The sequence below is a fragment of the Paroedura picta genome, chromosome 2 (genome assembly GCF_049243985.1).
Source record: "Paroedura picta isolate Pp20150507F chromosome 2, Ppicta_v3.0, whole genome shotgun sequence".
NCBI lineage: Eukaryota > Metazoa > Chordata > Lepidosauria > Squamata > Gekkonidae > Paroedura > Paroedura picta.
Window position 1 is genome coordinate 50,823,266 of NC_135370.1, and position 25,110 is coordinate 50,848,375.

Below are 25,110 nucleotides of genomic sequence, written 5' to 3' on the forward strand. Positions count from 1 at the left end.
CTCTATTGGGTTCGTAGTTTTAAATAAATTGCTGTTTACAAGTGTTTTATACCTACTTGGTTTATGTTTTTATTGATGTTAGCCTCCCCAGGCTTGTTGCCAGGGAGGGGTAGCCAATAAATCTAAATGATAATGAAATAATACAAACAGATGCATTAAAATTACTTCTCAGTTTCTGTTTCTATTAGAAAATGAAATTTTTGTCCCAACTATCTCTCCCCACATGTGTTCATGACAAAACACAATGTTTTAGTTCTGATAAAATTTCCAAGAGAAACTAAATTAAATCATATATTTTTGTATATCTCTTTGCAAATTCATTGATCAAAATTGCATTAAGTTGCTTTATGTTGCTACATGTTGGCAGCAATGATATGGAGACATGTAGACACAAGGTACTAGAAGCCAAATTTAGGTTTCTAGGTCAGAGGCTCAAAATCAGGACCTACAAGATAGCTTGCTCTGAAATGCTACTGATTCCACACATATGGCTAATCAGACAGACAGGCACAGCTGGGGAGTTTCAGTGCATGGATTAATTGATAACACAGATAGGAAAGATTTAGATTTATTAGGTACTAGGGGACATTTTGGGACAAACCAGGCATGTACAAAAGGGATAAGTTCCACTTGAACCAGGATGAAACCAGACTGCTGGTTTGCAACCTATAAATGTAGCAGAGAAGTTTTAAAATTGAACGTGGATGGGGAGGGGAAGTGACAACAGGAGCTGAGAAGCATCTGGTTCAGGCATATTAGTCCCTAGGGATGAAGAGAAAAATACTGCTGATTGCACAAAAGGGGACTCAGCAGAAAAGGAAAGTGAGATAAAGAAAGAGACCATGGGTGGGAGTGAAAAAGGCATATGCTAGAGATGTCTATGGAGAAATACCGTCCATTTCTGCACATGCAAAATGTAACTGGACAACCTACGCATGTTGGCAGCATGTTCAGCCCTCTTCACATGATTGTCACCAACATCCTGAAGGTTTCCAGGGGGGGCTCATGATTTCACCATTTTAAATGTGTAGTGTAGTAAATCCAGGAAAGTGGCTCACCACCCTGGTGAGCAACCAGTGATCAACCAGGAAAAAGACTGTATGGAGGGGGAAATGTGTGATAGTCTCTTGAGCATTTTCCCGCCCTCTCCTCTCCATTTTCTGCCCAGTGACGGAGGCAGATTCCCACCCCTTTAGCAGTTCAACTGGCATTAAGGTTCTCTCTAGTGGTCCTAAGTAACCTCCACCACCCAAGTCACTGGTACCATCTCACTGCCCAAGTGCCCCCTTCCCTTCCTCCTATCATGTGTCATTACCCTGTCCCTTTTGCTCTTCTTCTCTCCCTTCCCGCTGGTCCGCCTGCCTGCCACTCAGCCTGTCCCTTTCCCACTCGCCTTAGACTCCTGCCCTTCCTCTCCCTCCCCAAGCACTTTTTAAGTTGGCACTCTGCTGCCAAGCTGCCCAAGCTGCCTCTGCACTGCCCAAGCTGTTATCCAAGGCAGCGGATCACCCAACGCGGCAGCAGTGGCTCGGGCACCAATGATCGAGCAGCCCAGCTTAATTCTGCTTCCAATCCCCTTCTAACCATTTCACATTCCTTACCTGAAATTTAACGCTAATCCTAACGTTCATCCTAACTCTAACCCTAACTCTAACCCCAACCCTATCCTGCAAATTTACCCTACTATAAATACATATTTCCACACATGCAAAATGTTTTTACATGTTTGACATGTAAAATATAGTTAAAATATACAACAACAACAACAACAACAATAAACCTTTATTGACATAAAACAATAAGACCCAATCTTGGTCTCCATCCTGGCCTCAACCAAAAGCCTGGTGAAAGAGCTCCAACTTTCCATTTTAGTGTCATCTGAAAATTTAATAAGCACTCCCTCTATTCTTTCATCCAAAACATTTATAAATATGTTGTATAACACAGCGCCCAGGACAGATCCCTGAGGCACTCCACCAATCACTCCTCTCCAAGAAGATGATGAACTATTTACAAGCACCCTTTGGGTGTGATCTGTCAACCAGTTCTCAATCCACCTAACGTTAACAAGATTCATACTGTATTTTACCAACTTGTCAATAAACATTTCATGTGGAACCTTATCAAAAGCCTCTGTAAAATCAAGGTAAATTATGTCCACAGCATTACCCTATTTTAACATCCTCATATTCCTATATAAAATTTTGGACTGAAGTCTAAGCAAAGGTTGGATACATACTTTTCTTGGATGCTTTAGGATGCTTTGGGCTGATCCTGTGTTGAGCAGGGGGTTGGACTAGATGGCCTGTATGCCCCCTTCCAACTCTATGATTCTATGATTCTAAATTGTTAATATGAACCCAGTATTAGAACCCCAACATATAGTGTGGATTGAACTATATTGTTATAATAGTAACTCCTCAATAGTCAATTGCATAGTATGGATCTGGTTTTATTCCCCCAGTCCACCAAAAATGAGTATCTTGCCTCACCGTTTTGATATATCTGCTGTCTTCATGGATACCATATTCTACCTTCACAATGTATAAGATGTGTAGCTGTGAAAAATCATCTGCAATTCCATGGTATGAGTTGCATTTTAGTACCTATTTCATATACAGCCATGAGTAACACCTAATAAGGCCAAAGTGCAAATGTGAGTGCGGAATTTATCTCAGCCCATATTCTTCCTCCAGTAAGCATACACTAGATGTAAGGAGCAAATTGGATCACTTTCCAAATGCAGTTAGGCCGAGTAAGAATCCCAGAAGGGACAATTTTGGAGACTGGTTTCTGTGGCCCATACAAATTTGTGTTAGGAGCATGTTTCTTCTTCTTTTTAAAATTGTTTCCATACTGTGAAAGAATTCTGGCTACACAAGTTTGATTTCTGGATTTAGCCATGTCCTAAGAGACCTGCAAACTGTTGGCTGTTGTACTGAACTGGTTCTTTGATAATATAAAATATGCCTGTTACATTTCTTTTTTTTCCCCAAGGGGGGGGAGTTGTTCTCTTACATTTAACATTCAGTTACAACATTGAATGAAACATGAAAAGGAGGATGTAGGTGGGGTGTGTTTAAGGTAGGGAAAACTGAGGCAATCTTATACTGGTAACTCTGCACAATTGTTTTTCATACTCTGAACTTGCACAGAGGGAAAGGAATGGATAAAACAAACCATTCAGTAGTTTGGACAATAAAAAGGCCACAGTTTTATTGATCACACAGCTGGAGAATTGGTCCAGCATGGGGGTATATCCTCAGTCAGGCAACCCGCTTGCCACCTGATAAACCCTACCCCCCAGCCCGCCTATGGAAAATTTATCTGCAGTAAAATTAAGGTAGTCCAGGAAGTACATTTCAGCTCTCATTTACCAACGTGAACAGAAACTAAGCTTATCTTTTGGAACCAAATCAAGTTGGATCTCTTTGTATGTTAGCAGTGTGTGCGTGGGGGGGAGAGGGGGGTCAGTCTTTTCCTGAGCGAGTGGCAAAGCGATCAACGCAAGCTGAGGTAGCAGCAGGGCCTGCAATCAGAAAGTCATTGGGATAATGGATGCCACGTGGGCCTTTGACAAGCCATTCAATAAATGTTCTGAATGTTTCAAAGGCGGCACATGTCACTGAACAGCCATGGGTATTGCCCAGTCCACGTACTGTCGGCTGTTGAATTTCAATCCCACAAAGCACCACTCCCATATGATGGACTCCCACACACTCTCCCACTCTGAGGCAAACTTTCAATCCAAAATAAAATCGTTTTTCTCTCACAGACTGAGCTGCCCTTATAGCATGGTTTCTTCGCCGTAACTAATAATAAAGCTGACTGTTTCATCCTGTCAATGGCAAATTTTATGGCTTGATTCAGCCCGGGAACTTTTCGGGAACGTATAGAGTCCTCTTTTCTTAAAACCCTTGTCAGAATGGCACTGGGACTTTCATTATCAACCAGCAAACAAACGATTATTTTACATAGAGGGTTTGAACTTGATTTGAGGAAGTTTTGACATATCACTGAAGTCTTTGTTGCAGGCTTTGGATAGTTTTTAATGTTCTTTCTCAGTATCTGTGCTTTCTTTACTCTGAGAGGTTTCTGTCACTGTGTTTACCCAAAACACATTTGTTTGTTTTCCCCTATTAGTCCCCCTGAACTCCGCTGGTTTCTAGAAGGCAGGTACCCTTCTGCTAGTAATCCCAATTTTCCTTCCTAGATGTATCAGTTTCCCTCTGACTTCTGAGGAGTCGGAAGCAAGATTTCTTTCCCATGAGTCCAAGGAAATCCTCACATCTGATTTCAAGTGCTTGGAGATACTCCTAGTTCAAAATCTCTCTCTTAGTGGGGAATTTTAACCCTCCACTTATTTATTGTTAGTACTTTAGCACTTGGTACCTTACTGCTTTAGTGTTTACCATCACGTCCGCATATAAACTGTCCATGGGTGAAATGCAGACTCTATGTCAATTTTTGCCGTGGGAGCACCTGTTCCATAAGACTGCACTGTTGGCCCTACTTGATCTAAAGGAGTATACCTGACCAAACAAAGTTTAGGGACAATACAGTCATTTATATAGCACCTTCTATGGTAGGAGAGTTGGTGAATCAACCTGAATTACACAGGATCTCACCTGGGGGGAGATCCTAAGGTTTGTTGGGGGAGGGGGAGTTGACACAGCTTTCCATCCTACTGGCTGCATATTCATTGGCAATTTTCTGTACAACTATCTCACACAGTTCCCTGGAGTACTCAAGATTTCTGCAGTCCATGGGAATGTGGGGACTCATGAAAGGGATGTGAAAACCTTGGCTAAAACCCTCCCGCAGGAATTGCATAGCACCCTTATGTGAATCGTTGGCAACATGGGACAAAAAGACATGGAGGCGAGCAGGGGTCTTGGCCAGGTGCATATAGAAAACAGGGTCACCAGAGGAATCATTTGGCTTTGCCAGAGGCATAAGCCTCTGATCCTCCCTCCTTTTTGATACTGGAGCTGGAAAACCAGGTGCTGCAAAAGGGTTGCTGTGAGGACCCATGAGGCAGGCAGGGTAGCCTAGGATGTGGGCTGAAGCAAGCATCATAGTTATGCTCAACTTTACACCAGCCCTGCCAACAGTTTGAGTTATACTCCCAACATACATGTCAAATTGCATCCCTCCTGGAACTGAACCTGGCTGGATTGCTCCAAGCCCTAGTATGTGGGCTCATGATAAGGAACCAAAGTTGGCCATCCAAGAGGTTCCACCTGGTTAATTCCCCATCATATTCAATGGCAGCAGCATCTCCCACCTGAACCTGGGCAGCAATGATGTTCACTTGGTGAATGGATTAATGTCAATCGTATTCTAGATGTGCAGACTGCACCATATTAATTAAGACTATGTATCCTACTAGCCACTTTGAAGTGCTTAGGGCTGCCCTTTCTATCAGGGCTGAGACCTAAATTGCTGGCCACCCCTTCCAGCTTTAGTAAAGTAAAAACATCACCATAATAGCCAATTCTGCTCCTGGATTTTGCAGGGGAGATGTATGCCTGGGGGATTCGCACCATTGCTATATCTGGGTGGGACTTGCTCTCCTTGGGGCTGATCTGCACCCTAAATGGTACCTGGTTGGGGTTGCTCCATGCCCTTGTGTTTAAGGGCCCTTGTTACTAGGTCTGGAATATAGGCCCTGCTACCTGGTAATTGCCTGATGCATGAGCAGAATCTTCCTCTAAGGGTGTCTGACATGATGAGCAGTTGGTGCTGGGTGGGTTGCAAACTTTCATGGCCTTCCTAAACGTATGACTCTTGTTGCAACTCTTTCTAGTAAGGGGAGGCCTCTGTGGAGTACTATCTTTTGAGATGCTTAGTTTTCTCAGGCGAGTGCTGTCATCTCCTCCCTCAAGGATGGGGAGCCAAAGCAAGCTCCAACGATGCTGGGCCAGAACCCTGCTGGTCAAAACACCCCAAGGGCTGAGCGATGGCCTATTCAATCCTTTGCAGAACAATAATATGACTGGTTGCTTGTAAAGCAGGCCATGCCACCTTTGAAGGTGATGCCTGAGAAGATGCCTGCTGCTTAGCACCCTGAGAGGCCTTACCCTGGTGAGTCATGTAGCTGTCCTTATTTTCTTGAAACAATGGTTTGCTTTTTCATTAATGGAAGCCAAGTGCGAACATTTACCAGTTTGGATTCATGGCTAAAGTTTAATTTCTGTGTTTTGGGAGTTGGAATGAAGGAATGTTCTCTATTTTTTTTATATGAGTATATATTATTGGCATTGTGGGCTGGTTTTGTTGCTCCACTTGTACATGATGTTTATGTGTTTTCTATACTATTTATATAGTATTTGTACATATATTATCCAAGATTTATATGTGTTACTTAATATATAATGCTTATTTATTAGCACAGAAATAATGGTGGAAAAAAGCATAGATTTTACAGCAAGAATCTGGCACATAGAAACAGTGTCTTTTGAAAATATGGATTTGTGGTTCAAATCAAACCAATGAAACTGAGCTGGGAAACCAAAGATACGAGAAATGTAAAATCACCCCATCTGGGACAGTTCCCTTAAACTGTCTCTGAAAGAGCAGGTCAACACAGTGTGAAGGTTATCTTGGAAGTTTATTGATGATGAGATGTCCAGGGTCATTCAGCATATATCTGGTATACTGTCTATGTCCCTTTTGCAGGAACCAGAAATTGGGTATAATAAGAGCCAGCTTGATGTAGTGGTTAAGAGCGCCAGCTTCTAATCTGGTGAGCTGGGTTTGATTCCCTGCTCCTCCAGATGCAGCCAGCTGGGATATCTTGGGCTAGACACAATTCTCTGAGAGTTGTTTTCATAGAGCTCTCTCAGCCCCTTCTACCTCACAGCGTGTCTGTTGTGGGGAGAGGAAGGGAAGGTGATTGTAAGCCACTTTGAGACTTCTTCAGGAAGTATGAAGCAGAATATGAAAACCAGTTTTTCTTCTTCATTAATTATATCTTTACATAGTGATTTGCATCATTGTGCTGGAACTAGCATTGTAATGTGAGGATGATTACATCATTGTGTGCTGTTTAGATAATATCTATATACCAGGTTGCAAAATTAAATGGACTCCGGGGAATGGTAGAGGACAGGAAGGCCTGGAGGATCATTGTCTATGGGGTCGCGATGGGTCGGACACGACTTCGCACATAACAACAACAAATATACCAGGTACATTATTATCCTGACTTCCCATCAAGGAACTCAGGTCAGTTAGGCTGAAAATGATGGGCCAAGGTCACTGCAGTATGGGATGGATAACCATGTATCCCATATCCTACTTAGACAATCCAGTAGCTGCACTATTATTTTTCCAGTTCATATCCCAGATCCCAGTATCAGCAAAGTATTCAGATCTTGAATTTTTCAGAAATCCTGATATTTTTTGGTGTGTGTGTGTGGGGTCTAATAGACCTGAGAGGGGAAAATGGGGGGGGGGGGGAGATGCAAGAGCAACAAAGCTGCAAAACACAGTTAAGCAGTGGGAACACATGGCTCCCACCTCTCAGGTATTTTTTTTCCAATGTTTTGAGCAGTCCTTTTAAACTAGCCTAGTTTAAAGCGCTTAGTCAAATTGAACACCTCAGAAGTGCTGGGAAAGAAGTTTCAGATCAGGATCTCATTGTGTTAATTGTAATGAGTTTGCCAAAAGCTTATGAAAATACTGTGTCTCAAATTGATGCAAAAAGCAAACTGTGTCTAATCAACCAACTTGAAAAGGCATATAGGCATAAAACGTTTGGGGACTGCAATATTATTATTATTATTATTATTATTATTATTATTATTATTATTATTATTATTATTATTATTATTATTATTATTATTGTTTGGTTTGTTTCCCGCCACTCCCTTACAGCTCGTAGCGGGTTACAGTGTCTTAACATCCCCATTAAATCTCCATTAAAACTTTAAAACAATAATAATACTGAAACAAATATTGAAGAAGTAACTTCAAATGAAGTAACAAAAGCAAGGTGATTTGTGACACATGTGGAAACCAAAAGGACTGTACAGTGAAAGGAGAATTTTAAAAATTTCTATATATTAACCTAAGGTGCAACCATATATGACACAGTATTTGGAGAGTGTGTATGATTGTAGAAGAGATTGGTTGTTGTTGTTGCCAGTCATTCAGTCAAGTCTGACTCTTAGCAATCACATGGCACAGCTGCTGCCATGATCCCCAATTCTGCACCACCTCCCTCAGCCATGAAATGTTTTGGCTGGTGTCCATCCTGAATGTGTCCAACCACCACACCCTTTGTTGGCCTGGTTTCCTTGTTCCACTGACCAATTGTAGCATAATTGCTTTATCCATTGAATTGAATTGCATGAAATAGCCAAAGTAAGTGAGCCAGAGTTTCATGATATTGCCTACCAGTGATATATGAGGCTTTTTGCGCTGTAGTATTTCCTTGTTTGTGACTTTTGCTGTCCATGGAATGCATGGCCAAAACTCACTGTGGCTGCTGGTTGATGCTGCAGAGGGCTCGCTGGTGGCAAACACAACCACCCCAGCAGCCCATTCATAGCATGAACTGTGCATGCACACATGTGCAGCACTGAAGTGGGTCTGTATAGGTGCCACATGAGTGAGTTGTAGCCACTTCACCCAGGATACCATTAAGCAGCTTCCCTCCCATCCACCCCATGTTGATGTGGAAACAGCCTTGTTCTAGTGTTTGAGGTAGATGTTTCATGGTTAATATTTAATCACAGCTGTAGGTTTGCATAGCACGCAGCCTGTGGGCAGGGAGTTTGGTGTGCAAGCGGACTCCCTGGGGTCCGGGGCCTCCATAAAGGGTGGCATGTAAATGAGCACAGCTTACCTGGCTGGGAGGCCAGGGGCTCGTTTGCCAGGTGGCCTGGGGGTAACTAACTGAGGTTAGGACCCATTGACTCTCCCACACTGTTGGCTTCCCTTAGGGTGGACTTCAATAGGCAAGGGGTTCTGTCCTCCTGGCTGGGAATGATGCGGGTTCCCTGGGAGCCTCTGGACTCTGTGAGTTTTGGTGCAGTCCACTGACTGCTAGGTCAGGCTCCCTCTCCCATGCTGCGCCAACCCTCCCATCAGGAGGTAATAAAGCTGTGGCCTTGTTTATAACCAACACTGGTGTGTCTCATGTCTTATTCGTTCCCAAAATGCCTTCCTGTGAGTCAACCTGCAGGAGCCTTCTCAGACACCGGAGTTCAAATAAATTGGTTCTTCTCTTGCCCGATTTCTTCATCATCCAACTTTCACAGCTGTAAGTGGCTATTGGAAATATGACAGATCTAACTAATCTACATTTGGCAGTCAGGTTTATATCCTTGCTTTTCCATGTTCAATTCAAGCTTATCATTGCTGAGTGACCCAGAGCAATCTGACGTTTTATTTCCATACTGCAATCCCCACTCACATCAATTTGTGTTCCAAGAAAAATTAATTCTTAAACACATTCGATCTCTTCACCATCAGTTGTTATTGTGACTCTGTTTTTGCAGCGATCCTTATTTTTGTCTTTTTATTATTTAAGAGAGGATTAGTTTAAGTGTTTAAGAAGAGATTTTTAAGAATTTGTAAAATTCAAACTTCCAAATGGCCGAAGAGCTGAATGGCTTACAACTGGAACAGTGCTGGGGAATTGATTGCAACTGGGACAGAGCAGGAGGAACTGTATGCTTTAGACCAGCCATTCTTAATGGGGGCTGTATGGCCATCAGGAGTCATGCCCCATTGAAGGGAGGCCCAAACTGAAAAACGTAATAAGGGGAGCCCAAATGGTTTATGGGGTACCCTGGTAACTGAACTAATGAAATACCCTTTTTGTCACTTTTAATATTAATTGATAGAAAGTTCAACCATTTTCAAGGGAAAGAAAAAGAAATCATGTAATCCACTCCTTTGTGGGTACTTGAATTAATGGATTCTGGGGGGGGGGGGAATGAATGTATATGTTTCTCTTGGTCAAATGTTCTAGAAACCTGTCTCATGTATATATATGACAAGGTACATCAAGTATGATTAGTTCACATTTTAAAAGTTTTAGTTCATTGTACAGGCTACTGCAGGAAGCCCTAGAACCTGAGAAGAGCTCCTAAAAGAGTTGTAACAACAACAAAAAAACCCATTGAAAATGGCTGCTTTAGACACATGGATGGAAAAAGCAAACCTGAATGAATGTTGCCATCATAAGAAATGTTCCTGGTTATGGCAAGGATGTCTTGGACACAGAGATAATAATGCTATTGCCCAGCTTCAAAGCCAGAACCTGACCAAGGGCATCCAGGGAATCTAACACAATAGTGAAAGGATCTGTATTTCGTGCATTTGAGCTAAAGGAACCAGATCTGGCTTCAACAAGAACACAATCAGACACAGTGCCCTCTAGAGTTAATTCATAGTGATGTATGTGATCCAATTAAGCCAGAGACTTCTAGTGAGAACAAATATATTCTCATTTTTATTGATGATGTATCAAAAATTCTGGAGTACTTTACATCTTTAAAATCGCCTTCCCTGAAGCATTTTTTAAATGCTAGCAAGGCTAAACCTCCTACCAACAACAGTGACTAAAGGCTGATATGCCAAAATCCCATATGGCGACAGACTCTGCTCATGTCCTGCAAAGAAACCTGAGTCAGTGGAACACGTCCTCCTCTTCTGTGAGCAACAAAACCATCTCAGCGAATGGTACATATATCCTCTCATGTGGGCGTGCGAGACTTACAGTCCCTCGACAGCAGTGCACTTTCTTTTACTGGATCACAATCCTCAAGTAACCGAAGGCATTGCAAAATTCCTCCACGAAATTTTCTCCAAGCGGTCTGAGATCTGAATTGCTTTTATATAGCTGTTTTATATAGCTGTCTTTTTTATAGCTGTCTTTTATATAGATGTTGTGCTTTGATTATTCCAATAAAGGTGTTTGAATTGAATTGAATTGAATTGATTTTTCAAAGGCGAAACAAAGCAAGATGAACATGAGAACTGTGCAAGGGATTTTTGTACAATATGCTTTATGATGCAAAGGATAGAGGATCTTCAGTTCAGGAACTGTGAAAAGCTGCAATACAGTCTACATTGATGAGCGTTAAAAACCTAGAAACACAGAAAAATTAAACCTCAAAGAGTCCACACTGATGGAAGAAAACAAGAGCACTGCAGCCGAAGCAGTGCAACAGGACAACATGAACTTTGTGTATGAAGTACCAGAAGAACTTTGAGATTCAGAAAGGGATGTGGCAGCTGAAGCCAGAAAACTAACTAGAGCAAATCAGGGAATAACACCAAAAAAACTCTCCTACCTAATTAAATCAGGCCGTTACAGTACCTTCCCGATGGGAAGACAGAGAAGATACTCAACAACCAAGTAGAAAAGTGGAAGAAGATTTTTCAGAAGAAGATGGTGTTACCAAAATCCCACTTACACATGTCTTGTGACATGTGTATTAAGCCACAGGGAATCAGTAGAGTGAGAGGGAGGTAACTTAGTATTAAAAGGATTGAATGCCTGTGCTTACGAGGTATTTAAACCCTTAGGAACTCAAGGCAGACAACACTGGTAAATTGTAAAAATAGTAACAGTCTTTATTAGAAAAGAAAATAATAAAAGCATAAATATATATAACAAGCCTATCAAGCAGTCATATAGAGAAGAATCAAGGTGGAAAAAGATTCCTGCTGGTGCCCCTGACTTCCCACTGCCAGCTGGGGGGCGCTGCCAGCAGCAGCTGTGCAGTGCCATGCCGAGGTGGAGCCCCAGCCATGGCGGCCGCTGGAGAGCACCAAAGGTGAGCCGGCGGCAGAGTGGCAGGGCAGCCCCCGAGGCAGCAGCCGGGGAAGAGCTATGGCCCGGTATCGACTGATCTACAGACCGGCACCGGTCCCCGGACCGGGGGTTGGGGACTGCTGCTCTAGAGAGTCAGAGAGCAGCGACATAAGCCAGGTTTGATTCCCCGCTCCTCCTCCATATGCAGCCAGCTGGGTAACCTTGGGCTTGTCACAGCACTGATAAAGCTGTGTTTAATTGGACCGCAAAGTGTAAAGCTGGGCTCTTTCAGCCTCACCTACCTCACAGGGTGTCTGTTGTGGGAAGGAGATTGTAAGCCACTTTGAGAGTCCTCCTGGTAGAGAAAAACGGCGTATAAAACCAACTTGTCTTCTTCTTCTATGTTCAAGTAGTAGTCTGAACTTTGGAGTATCATTTTACCAGAAATCCCTCCATTCTGAAATTTTAAAAGTATGAATGTTTTTAATTGGCAACAATAGCTGAAATGACATATGCTTTATTTTATTTTTATTAAATCATTTCTGTCCCACTGTTTCAGCCAGCCAGAGGTGCTTAATGAGTCTTACACTGTTAAGAATAATAACAATAATCGGATACTAAACCTTAAAAATAATCAACAAAAATTTGTGAAAACAAACACATGAGAAGCTTAGCACATTTGGAATGCCAGATACAAGTCCTCAGCATTGAACTTCTGTTTCTACTGAATGATCTTCTCAAGGTTTATTTAACTTATGGCATCGAGGAACAGCACACGTCAGTCACAACCTGTGGGCCCATGAGTGCACTTATTGTATAAACTACTTCTCTTTGAATTTTTGGAGAATGAAATAAATGCATCGCTGTAATAATGTGTCATTCCTTGTTAAATTTTCTAGTGGCTCAAAACAAAATAGCTTTCAAACTGGATGTGAAGCAGCATCAGAATGATGTTTAGGCCCTGGGAAACTGAAAAGAGACGCTATACTAAATTAATGACAACCAAGGAAAATATGATGGCACTAAGCACATAATGTCATGTTGGAGACCACAAAAATCTGAGCCATTCATGAGATCTCCCCAAAGCACATTTCATTGACTTTAAATAGGGGCCAGGGGAAGAAGGATTATCTATGACATGTTTTACCCCTCACCTATATCTGGTAGGTAACAACATTTTCCTTGATATTAGCAGAAGGATACCAAGAACAATCTCTCGGTCTCAGAATGAGAATAATCACAATAGGATAGTTCTGTCATGGGCACAATGTCTTCTACGGAGTAATATGATCTTCTAAATGAAGGCAACATTATTACAGCATGGTTGTCCCAAGCAACCAGTCTCCTTTAATTATTTCTTTTCACACCAGGGGAAGTGTCTGCCATTAATTACTAATCTTAAAATTTTTATTTTTCCAATGTTTTTTGTGAACTGCATCTCAACTCAAAAGGACTGATTAGCTGTTTTAGCAAAGAATTATCATAATTTTGATGTTATGACACAGTTTACTAATTCACCACTAATTTACTATTGCCTTATGTTTGTACTCCTTGTTCCATTTTGTATGAGGAAGAGTACATGCACTCGAAAGCTTATGCCTTGAATAAATCTTTGTTGGTTTTAAAGGTGCTATTAGACTCAAGTTTTGTTGTGCTACTTCAGACCAACACATTCTTGAAACATTCTTCCAGAATTTTCCTTCATTTTCCCTTCATTCTTGTCTTCTGTTTTCACACCATTGCCTGTTCATGTCTTCTAAAATTATTCTCATCCTTCTAACACTGTGACAGCATCTTTAAACTCCCACACTGACTTCCTGTTTGTTCTGCGATCTATCTCAGAGTCCTCCCTTCTTGCTTTCAAAGCCATTGATGAACCATTCACTTTTCAACATTCATACTCATGACCTTTGTTTCCTCCCTTCCACTCTTCACATCAGACAAACACAAAAGAATAAATGAACATAAATCTGATATCAAAAATCAGATCACTCAATAGGCAGTAGGATAACATTTTGATCTCCCAGGACATTCCATTCTGACACAAGAGTTGCAGTTCTCAAACAGAGATATTTCAAGGGGACATTAAAATAGGAGATTGCTGAACTAGAGTTTATTCACAAACTCTGAACAATTGACTCCCCACCAAGGGCTAAATGGGATCATAGGATTCTCATCTCACTACAGAAGCATTTTACCCCTAAGCATTTATCTCCTGCTTTAATTAAGCTGACTACACTTTGCACTGTACTTTTGCATCCTGACTCCTTTCTCTGAATTATCCCTCCCAGTTTCTGCCTGGGATAGATGGAATCAGGGATTTCCATTCCAATGTATTAGGTGAAGGAAGCTTTGACTCTCAAAAGCTTATAGTCCCAAAATGTTGTTGGTCTCTAAGGTGCAACTGGACTCAAATCTACCACAGGAGAACAAGACAATCCTCAGAAACTATCCTAAGTAGAGTTATACTCTTTTAAATCTATTGAACTCAACAGGTTTAGAAGTATGCAACTTTGTTTTGACTAAAGGGAGAAGAATATGGGAGAAAGTGGCTTTCAATTTATGTGCTATCATAATGTAACAGATATAAATTTGATTTATATTTATCATTGATATGATCAGAAGTCTCTTTATTTCTATCTTTTTTTTTACTTTTTCTTTTTGAGTGTATATTAAAACTGAATAAAATTATTTCATGGAAAAAGAAGTACATTATTCTGTTTAGAATTGCACTGTTGTGTCTGCAATTCAAAAGGTTAGATATTTATTCTGAGTATCCTCTGATGTAGAAAAGACAGCACTAAGGAGATTACCACATTGGAATGTAGTTTCATATCTGGTCTACATTTTAAAAAAAAACTTTTATTTTTATATGCTACCTTATTCCACCACAAACATCTCCACATTTTTAATACTCTAAATTTCATTATATATATATATATATATATAAAAAGATGCCACCTTGTATCTGGAGCTTTATTTTTAAAATAAATTAATCCTCTTCTTTTTTATTCCTGGGACAAAAACTGGCCTGATTGTTTTGAAACCATTTCACAGCAAACAAAATGTCCTTGTGAACTGCATCTCTGTATGGTGTTCCAGTCTGGAGGGAACACAAATCCTTCATATACAAAGTATATAATGGAAAAGCTGTCAGATTCTTAACTACAGCAGAGCAAATGGCACAGCTATAATATGTTAAAATTATTAAAATACAATGTACACTGGGTGAAGGCTAGCTGACTTGACACTGAACACAGAAAGGTAAATGATTGGAAATTTAATTACTTTGATCTGTCATGCCTTGTAGCTATATGTCAGCAAAGCCAACAAACTTGACATAGAACAAAGGCCTTGACTGTTTCAACAACTTAACTCATTTCTAGTGGTTGATTAATAAGTTTATTGAACTAAGTGTATGCTGAGAATTGAAGAAAAATATCCTCATTTATTTATGCAGTATATACCCATAAGCAACACACATATCCTCCGCAGTCTTTTCTGAGAAAGTCTGACATGGATTAAAACAGGAACAATGAGTTGGGCCATGTCTAAAATTTTTGTACATGAAAAAATGTCTACTCCACCTCTTCACCTTCTGCTGCATTGCTCCTTTTATAGAAAAGAACTCCACCTTTTCCTCTGCATATCACAGTTGCTTTCTGGCGCAGTGAACAAGTGTTGGAAAAACTCAGCAGAACAATGTTACACAACGGCAATAATATATCACAGCCATGGGTGTTTAGCTTCTAAGAAAAGTTTACTAAAAGATTGGGGGAAAGAGTTACGTGGAAGGGAACAAAATTAATAATCAGAGCCTGATTAGGACTGATTCTGCACAGGAGGGAAAAGGCCAGGCCGGTGCTTGCATGGCAGTGAGACTAATCCCCATTTATTCATGGCGTTGGAGCCAACCTGGCCCCCTCCTGGCCCTGGCCTGCTTTAGGGCATCTGAAAAACCACAGCAAGGGAACGTGGATGTTTCCACCTTTTTTTGTGACAGGTGCTTTCAGTGGCCATGGTGGGGCCTTCCATGCCTGGCTCCTCCCCTGCCTACAGTGCTCCAGCAGGGACAGAAAATACCCTGTATCGCTCTGCAGTGCTTTGCAGCTGTGTGGAGCTAAATGAGGAATTGGTTTTATATCCACAAAGGTGGAATTGTGTTGTGACCAGCCAGACCATGTTCGGTGGGGGAAATCTTTCCCCGTTCATACACAAGAAGCATATTTCTCATTTATGAATGGCATGGCAGTGGCCCAGCATGCCACAAGAAACTGGTGGTGGCCCAGCACACAAACTCTGAACACAGCTCCTTCCATGTGAGAGAGTTCTAGAAAAGACATCAGAGAGTTCTAGAAAAGTCTAACGTGATTCAGCTTAGTCTTCAATGTTAATGATCCTCTTTAGTTTAGGTGTGACCTGGGGATCCCCTGAAATTACCAGTCATCTCCAGATTAAAGAGATTAGTCCCTTGGAGGAAATTGTCATTTGAAGAGTGGACTTCATGGCATTATACAACACCCCAAATCCCACTCCACCTCAAATCCCACCCACTCCTGGCTCCATCCCGCAAAGTCTCCAGGTATTTCCCAACCCAGAGCTGGCACCCTGTTTTTAGTCTTGAAGCTGATTGCAGGTATAACAACTACTGAATGTTTATTCCTTCATCTTTGATATCATGTCATGACTTGATTTTACCCTGAGCAATCATCATGATACCATACATTAGAAAATCATTTTTATTTTTTGTGCTCTAATTCTCCAATTACAGTAGGCCTCTATTGTGGAAAATTTGGAGGGCTCATGCAAACCATATTCTCAACAGTCTATCTTTGGTTATATGATATCTATCTTGTATTATCATAATTTCAGTTGATTTTTGATCCATAAATAATTATGTAGGTATTCATCTAGTTCTGTTAATACAAGTTTTACTGTTGTCTTGGATCTTTAATCCATTCAGCAATCCAAACAAGGCCTGCTGCTAGGTAGTATAGTTTTATATTTGGAGCTGCTAATTCTCCTTTTCCCCCCTCATTATATAGTATTTAAAACTCACTTTCTTTCCATTCCAAATAAATTTGTTTATCTGTTTCTGCCATTCTTTCAGTGTTCTTGCTTCTATATGTCTGGGTAACAGTTGAAACAGAAAATTTAATTTTGGCAGTATTTTCATTTAATTGCAAGGATTTTCCCGACCACTAGATTTTTATTCATTTTTTTTTCATCTGGATCTGCTTCTATAAATTTCCAAGTCATTTGGTAGTTATTTTGGAAGATTGCAGTTTTTGCCCAGCCATGCTGATTCCCAAATATTTAATGGGATTAGTGACTACTATAAACTATGTATTCTTTATAATATTTTTTCTTGTTCTCGATTTAAAAATTCATCATTATTTTTGTTCTCTTTCGGTTGATTTTGTAGTCTGAAAAAGATCCAAATTCTACAGTGTGTTCCATTAGGTGCTATAATGATTTTTGGTGGTTCATGATTGTCAGGACCATATTGTATGCATAGTTTTTCATTTTAAACTCATCATCATCCAGTGATCATTATAGATAGAATATCAGCCACTAGGATAAATAGTAGAGGTGACAAAGGACATCCTTTCCCCATTGAAATTGTTTTTGTTAATTTGCATGGCAGATAGGAATGTAAGGAATGTAAGGATACAAATATAGATCTATATTTGACATGACCTAAGCCACAGTTTTATTAAACTCCAGCAGTAGCATCGACACAGCATGAGGCAGATCCAGCATCTTACAGTCAGCAGATTGCAATGATACCCAGAGGGTGGGAGCAAGGCAAAAGGCATGTCCAGGGGCATGACACTCCCTACCAGCCATATAGTAACCCTAGAGTCTAAAAAGGGTAGAAAGCTTCTGTGCTGGGCCATAGGGAGCAAAAAGGCTGGGCAACAAGGCATCACTCCTTATATGGGCATGGATGCCTCAGCCCTCCAAGCCCCCCACAACACTGTGACATGCTGGCCACATCAGAAGGGCTGCATCCTGTGCCAGCATGCACCACCCATGCCCAGCATCTCCTCCCTTCAGCCTCGTAACTTTCTTCTGTGACCTTGTTCCTCCACCAGTGCAACCTGGCAGCCAGTGGTGAGACGAGGCTGCATTTCCCATTTATTAAAATCTTTGCTTGTTGATACATGTTTATACTGTGAATCTAGTTTCAAGATTTGGGGGCACAGCCCATATTCTGCAGTATATTCAGGAAGAATGAAGATGTAAGCCATTATTGAAAAGGACTCACCTGTATTGAATGCCAAATGAACAACCTGAAGCAAAAGGATAACTAAAAGGGCTGCGATTGATGCACAAAGACATACTGGCTCTGTAACTTAGTAGAATAAGTCATCTACTATCTGGAATCTGGTCTAGGTACTACAGTGTTTCACTGATTTGGAGTTAGATGCTTCCCCACCTTTTGAATAGTCTGCTCACCTACCAAGCCCTGAACACATATTGCATGTGCTCAGGCAGATATACTGTCTGAATCCACTTGATAGGACTGAACAACACAAACCAAGAAAGCCACTGGGCAGAAAGGCAATTCTGAAAGGAAAAAATGGGCCGCATGGTAACTGTTCAATACTACCTGCCCCAGCATGATCTCCAGTGCAGACTGAAGCCTTTGGCTGCTCCGTGTACAATTAAAGTTTGTGAAAATTCAGATGACTGAGGTCATGCACTGTTTGTCACTAAGGTGACATCTTTTACATTAGAACAACCCTGGTTTCCCTGTAGCAGAACCTGTTGCACAACTGGCAGGAAGTGATATGCAGCTAACCCGCACAGAAGAATTAATTGCTACATTAGCAGTAAAGTTCAGACAAGGCAGCACAGTCCTGACATTTTAGCAGTTCAAGTCTGGAAAACAGCAGGCAATGCATCCTGTGCTGAAATTGTGCAGCTCAGCTCAAACAGCTAACATGGTAGCAAGGTGCTCTGGAAGGTCTGGCTTTCAGTTGTGGTAGATTGAATAGCAATAATCAAAACGCTATTCATTATCATGTCCAACTGACAGCCAACATTTAGTGGCAGAAATATATCTTCTTTCCACTAACTAAAGAGCTATTGATATCTTTAAGTGGTTCCTTGAGATGACTACACTTGTTGATTGGAAGCTAGAGAAATCTGGGCCAAGATGCTTTCTACCTGAGTAGAAGAAAATCATAAAACACTCTCCATAGTATTTGGGCAAGCCAATAAGGGGAAGCAGTAGATTACATCATTTCCCTACTGCTATGCATTCTTATTTAATTTTATTGCAATTTTTCTCACCCTACTTCCATCATGAAATAATGTTGGTGCTGCCCCTGAGAAGGCCCTTTCTTGAGTGGCCATCTGTTTAACCTTAGAAAGCACGAGCACCTGAAGCTGGGCCTTAAAGGATGAACATAGCAGTCAGCTAGGTTCATGTAAGTGTAGGTGGTCCTTGAGGTATGTTGGTTCCCGATGGTGCAGGGCTCTGAACATCAACACCAGTGCCTTGAATTGGGGCTGCGAATGCATCAGGAGGCAATCATGTTTCGTTCATTGATCAAAATTGTTGTACCCCTCCTTTCCCTTGTGGTTCAAGGTAAGGGCCAGCATCCTTGCACTTCTTCCCCATGTATCAGTGAATATGTGGGGGTGGGTCTGTCATCTGTACTTAACTTCAGTGGAATAGAGTTATGGGATCCAACCAGTTGTCTCCAATTCCTGTAATATGCTATAAATACAACCCTTAAAACACTTTTCTGGATGCAAGCTTATTTTTGAGTAGACTTGCTTTGGCTCGTACCCAGGGTTCCTGCCTTAGAAGTGCAATTGCAAATTCTTCTTTCGTGTGAAGGGAAAATATATGTAGTACCTCCTCCCTCAATATGGATATAGATACAATGAAAAACTGTATTTGGCACCAGCTGAGCCTGAGATTTCTTGGTGGTTTGATCATCTAAAAACCCTGTACTGGCACAAAGATTCTGCAGGCTCAACCTCTGCTTATTTTAGAGACAATCAATACATTTCCCGTAATGATTCATCCCATTGGTAAATAAATAACCGGGCTAAGAAGTGTCTCAGCCCTGTCAGTCCATGGTCAAAAGCTGCAGCTCTGCATACTTTACAACTAGACAAAGCTATAAAGTGATCCCTCTAATAAAGAGGCAACATTTAAGGAATCTAAACTTGAAAGGACTGTGGGGAAATTTTTGTGTCAAGTAAACCTCCTTGGCTATCCCCCCTCTTGCCAAACACAGGGTACTTGTACACTGCAAGCTAGTTATGAGCAGACAGTGTGATGTGGTGGTAAAGAAGGCAAATGCAGTCTTGGGCTGTATCAACAGAGGCTTCACATCAAAATCGCAAAATGTCATAGTCCTGCTATTGGTCAGACTGCAGCTGGAGTACTGTATGCAGTTTTGGAGGCCTTACTTCAAAAAGGATGTGGATTAAATCGAGAGGGTGCAGAGGAGCATGATGAGGATGATCTGGGGCCCAAGGACTAAGCCCTACGAGGAAAGGCTGATGGACTTGGGAATGGTCAGCTTGGAGGAGGTTGCGAAGGGACATAATTGCTGTCTTTTAGTATTTGAAAGGTTCTCAGAGGAGAACAGGGAAAGGTTTCTGTTGGCAGCAGGACCCACAGTAATGGGTTTAACCTACAAGTAGAATGGTACCAGCTAGATATCAGGAATATTTTTTTTTTACAATCAGAGTACTTTAGCAGTGGCATTGGCTGCCTAAGGAGATGGTGAGTTCCCCCTCTCTAGCAGTCTCCAAGCAGTGGCTAGACAAATACTAATCAAGGATGATTTAGGCTGATCCTTCATTGAGCAGGGGGTTAGACTATATGGCTTGTATGGTCCCTTCCTATTCTGTGATTCTATGAATGAGACAACTTGGCCATCAGAAGAGAAACATGACATAAATAAGGCAAAGGGTGGAAGGAATTTTTCATGCTACAGACTTCTTATATTATAGTGTAGTTTTTTAATTTCTTTTTGAAGCCAGTTGAAAACAGCACATTAGGCTTTCTTCAAGGTGATAGTCACAAGACACTTGGCACTATGTATATCACACAATAAAAAATGTGACTTATAATACGTCATTAGACAGAGGGGTGAGAGCAGAAAAGGGGATGTGTTTTCTAATATCAGACCTAATAGGAAACTAAATCAAAAAATAACTTATTTCAGAGAAAGAGGCAGAGAAACAAGTGTAATGTTTCATGGATAAATGGCAGCAATTAACACCTGTTGTTCCTTTGTGGTTCTTCCTTGCAGTCTACTTCCCATTGGGTTCTGTGATGAGGAGAATTAATACTGTTAAAAGAATTAGTGGCCAGGATCCAAAGGGCTACTTAAGTAGCTCTAAGGATTTGCATGTGACCAGCTGGGATTTTGAGAAATGTTTTCTTTGAAAAGGACCCTGCCATTCCTTATAATGAACTATTATTGCAATGTTTCTTGGCTTCAAGTGTAGAAGCTTGTTATTTAGGGAGGGAAAAGAGGCCAACACACCTTTGGATCCATGGAACCAGATTCAAAGTCCTTTGGATTTTAGTCTTCATTGTTTTGCATGACTAATGAACACTATTCCTTAATCATCTCATTTCACAAGCAATTATAGAATTGTGTATCTGTGATATTTGAGTTTCATTAGGAAGAATAATGAAGTAAATTTGTTTGAGCAGTAGTGAGAGGCCTCATCTATTTCATCATTTCCATGGGTATAAACATCAACACAGTGTCTGCAAATGTTTCTACACTACTTCCACAACTAGTGTCAAATATATGTAGGAAAATTTCTGGAGTTTGGGGTATAGTACCTGGGGAAGGCAAAATTTGGGTAGAAGAGGAATCTTACCAAGGATGTGATGTCATAGAGTATGTTTGCAGAAGCTGTTATTTCTTCCATGCAGTTTGATCTCTGTGGTCTAGAGAATTATAATTCCATAAGGACTTTAAACTCACCCTTGAAGCTGGTAATACAGTCTGCAACTTGACCTCATCCAAATTTCCTCCCATAGTGCCTCTATCGTATGTATTACTGCACCGAAACATTAATTTCTGCACAGTAGTTTTCTCTGTTTTCTAGCTAGATAGAATATATATTATTTATTATATAGCCCTTTCATCAGGGAGTTCATTTCATCTCCATCCAAACAATGTAACTTACCTGTGGCTTGATGGTGGGGCATCTTCTTTGTATGATGAAGGCACCAGTTATAATCCCTGACATCTCCCGTTAAAAGGTTCCCGTAGTTGCTGTGACAGACAATAAATGGTTAATGTTGTAACCCTGCCAGAGAACCCTGAGTTACATGGAATTCAAGTGGAATTCTTCAGTTGAGAGTGGCATTGGCAGTTAAAAACTGACAGTGGACTGGGAAGGAAGGCTAAGGGAGTGAGAGGATCAAGAAGGGTCTCCATTCAAACCTGAGAATAGTCCTGCTTTCACCAACTTTAGTGTCTGTGATATCAAGAAACGTATGCTTGTTTATGTAAGCAGTGACTGTCAAAAAATCTCTCTTCTCAAGATTTAAAGACCTGTCTGAATAACAGAAATAGTTGCTTATTTGTGGCAAATTATTTTTGTTTATTTTTATACCGTTACCTCATTTCTGTTGCATACCTGATTCCTAACTGAACATTTCCACTCAATATTAAATAAATAAAATCTGAAAAGAGTTTGAAGTGATGTCAAGTGTTCAGTGCTTGTGTTATACCTTGTAAAGTAATTTCTGACTTATTGGTGATCCTATGAATTAATGACCTCAAAAATGCCCTATCATTAACAATCTTGCTCAAGTCTTGACAATTGAGGGCCATGGCTTCCTTTATTAAATTAATTAATCTCAGCTGCTTCCTTGGGAACAAAAGGTCAAAGTGCGTGAGATAACAGTTTTGCCAAAAAGGAGAATGGAAACCTCAAGCAAGCCAGAAGCTCCAAGCATTCCCTAACACTTTTGCAGAAAGTAAATAAATAGAGAGGGAGGGATAGAGAGAGAGAGAGAGAGAGAGAGAGAGAGAGAGAGAGAGAGAGAGAGAAAAGCTGGCTGTTTTCAAGGTCTCTGCTGCAGTTTAATCAGGCAGGGCTGTTGTGACCAGGAAAAGTCTCTTGCAAGATACGAGCATCCAGCTTGCCCATTCACAGCCAGACTTGCAGCCTAAGGAGACCCAGTTGTGGTTCTGCTGTGAGCTGTTTATACATCCTCACTTGTGGGGAGGGAGCAAGACTTTATTTATTTACTAGTATGAAGGCCCATTTTAGAAAAATGGATGTTGAATGCGGCCAGGAGTGGAGGCGTGGGTCAGGGCAAGCGGGGAGGGAAAGTCCCCTCCCGGTGATGGGGCTCCTGGGGTGGGGTGGTTCCGGTGGCAAAGGGGTGACGTGGCGCGTGGGAGGGCGAGGAGCGTGCAATCCGGGAGGGGGCTATCCCTCCCTGCCTTGGCCACAAGGGGCTGAGTGGGTGTCCGTGATGCGGCGAGGGCACCCCCTTGTGGGTCCAGCAGGGAGGGAAAGCCCCATCTCAGTGGCTGCACTCCTCAGGTGGTGCAGCTTTGCGGGAGAAGGGGCAACAGTGCAGGTGGGAGCCCTAGGGCCATGGCTTGTGGGAGGGGGCTTTCCCTCGATGCCAAAGGCGTGAGGGGCTCTTGACACATTGCAGAGGTGGTGTGAGCCCATAGGAGGGCAAGAATGGCAGAGGCTGGGAGGGGGCTTTCCCTCCCTGCCTGGGCGGTGAGGGGTTGACTCTGCAAGTGCAATAGGGCCATATAATGATGATGTAATCCGTTCAGTTGTGTCCGACCCTCAGCAATTCTATAGGAAAGTCTTTGCCATGTGCCCCTGTCTCTGACTGCTTCTTTTAGATGGTTCCTAGTAATCCCTGTATCGGCTTTGATCGTGTTGAGCCAGCGGATCCTTTGGCGACCACGTTTCCTTTTGCTACTGACCATGCCGAGCATTAATGATTTTTCTAGTGAGTTTGATCGCATGATGTGCCCAAAGTAAGTGGGTTTTAGCTGTAATATCTTCCCTTCTAATGACATAGTTGGTTTGCTCCTCTCTAAAATTGTCTTGTTGTTAACTTTGGCTGTCCATGGTATTCACAGCATTCGTCTCCAACACCATAATTTGAAAGCATCTATTTTCCTCCTGTTTTCCTTCTTCAGGGTCCAGCTTTCACATCCATAGTTGTTATGGAGAAGGTAACGGCATTGACTAGCCGGCACTTTGTATTAAGGCTGATATCCTTACTCTTCCTTATTTGGTTCCTGCCAAACATTGCATTCCAGCCCAGTGTTATTTGCCATTTGATTTCACGAATAACACTGGGCCGGAACGCAATGTGCCATATAGTCACAGCTGACTTATGGTGACCCTGTAGGGTTTTCAAGGCAAGTGATGTTCTGAAGTGGTTTGCTATTGCCTTTCTTATTGTCACATGACTGGTATTCCATGGAGGTCTCCCATCCAAATACTAGCCTGGGCTGCCCATACTTAGTTTATGAGCTCTAATGACCTCCAGGTCACAGTAGGAATGTGAAAAACAGAACTTCTGGGTCCAAAATACAGGAATATCTGTTTTGGTCCTTAGTTTGGAATCCTGAAATGGTATAAGGGAAATAACTAATCTTACTGTTATGAAAACACCTTTCTTGAAAATCTGTGTTGTTTTGATTTGGGGTGGTTACCACCCTGAGGGGGAACCATTTGTGCTGACTATGTTATTCTCTGATTGTGCTCTTGGGACTCTAATATAATGGTCTTGAAAATGTTCCAATAAAATTGATCTCTCTAATCTCCAGAAACACTGGAAGGAAGGAAGGAAGGAAGGAAGGAAGGGAGGGAGGGAGGGAGGGAGGGAGGGAGGGAGGGACGAAAATTTATTTTTTTCTCTACTGCCCTTTCCTGGTGGGCTCAGGGATGTTGACAACAAGATTTAAAACAATCATAATAAAACTTTGTCATACAAAAAAATTAATATATACTGCCTCTTTTAAATTTGTTCCTAAGGGGTACAGAACTTAGAACAGATTTCTAGCAAGGTGGATCTTTTGACAGAGAAACCCAGATGTTATTCTTCTGGCTTCAACCACAGATCTGGTGGAATGGCTCTATTTTACATGCTTTTTAGAATTGTTTGACATGCCGGACAGTCCTCTTCAGGTAGCATGTTCCACCAGACTAGGGCCTGGGCTGAAAAGGCCCTGGTCCTGGTTGAGGCCAGTTTTATTTCCTTGAGGAACGGGACCGTATACTGCTAGATCTTAATACTCTTTGGGAGGTATAGGGGGAAAGGCAGTCCTGAAAATAGACTTTAATTG

At 41.5% G+C, this 25,110-nt stretch overlaps 1 protein-coding gene across 1 annotated transcript in view; it reads right to left on the minus strand.

The window, feature by feature from the left end:
• Window positions 1-25,110, minus strand: part of LOC143828876 (uncharacterized) — a 193,367-nt gene that overhangs the window by 74,003 nt on the left and 94,254 nt on the right. The window lies entirely within an intron of this gene.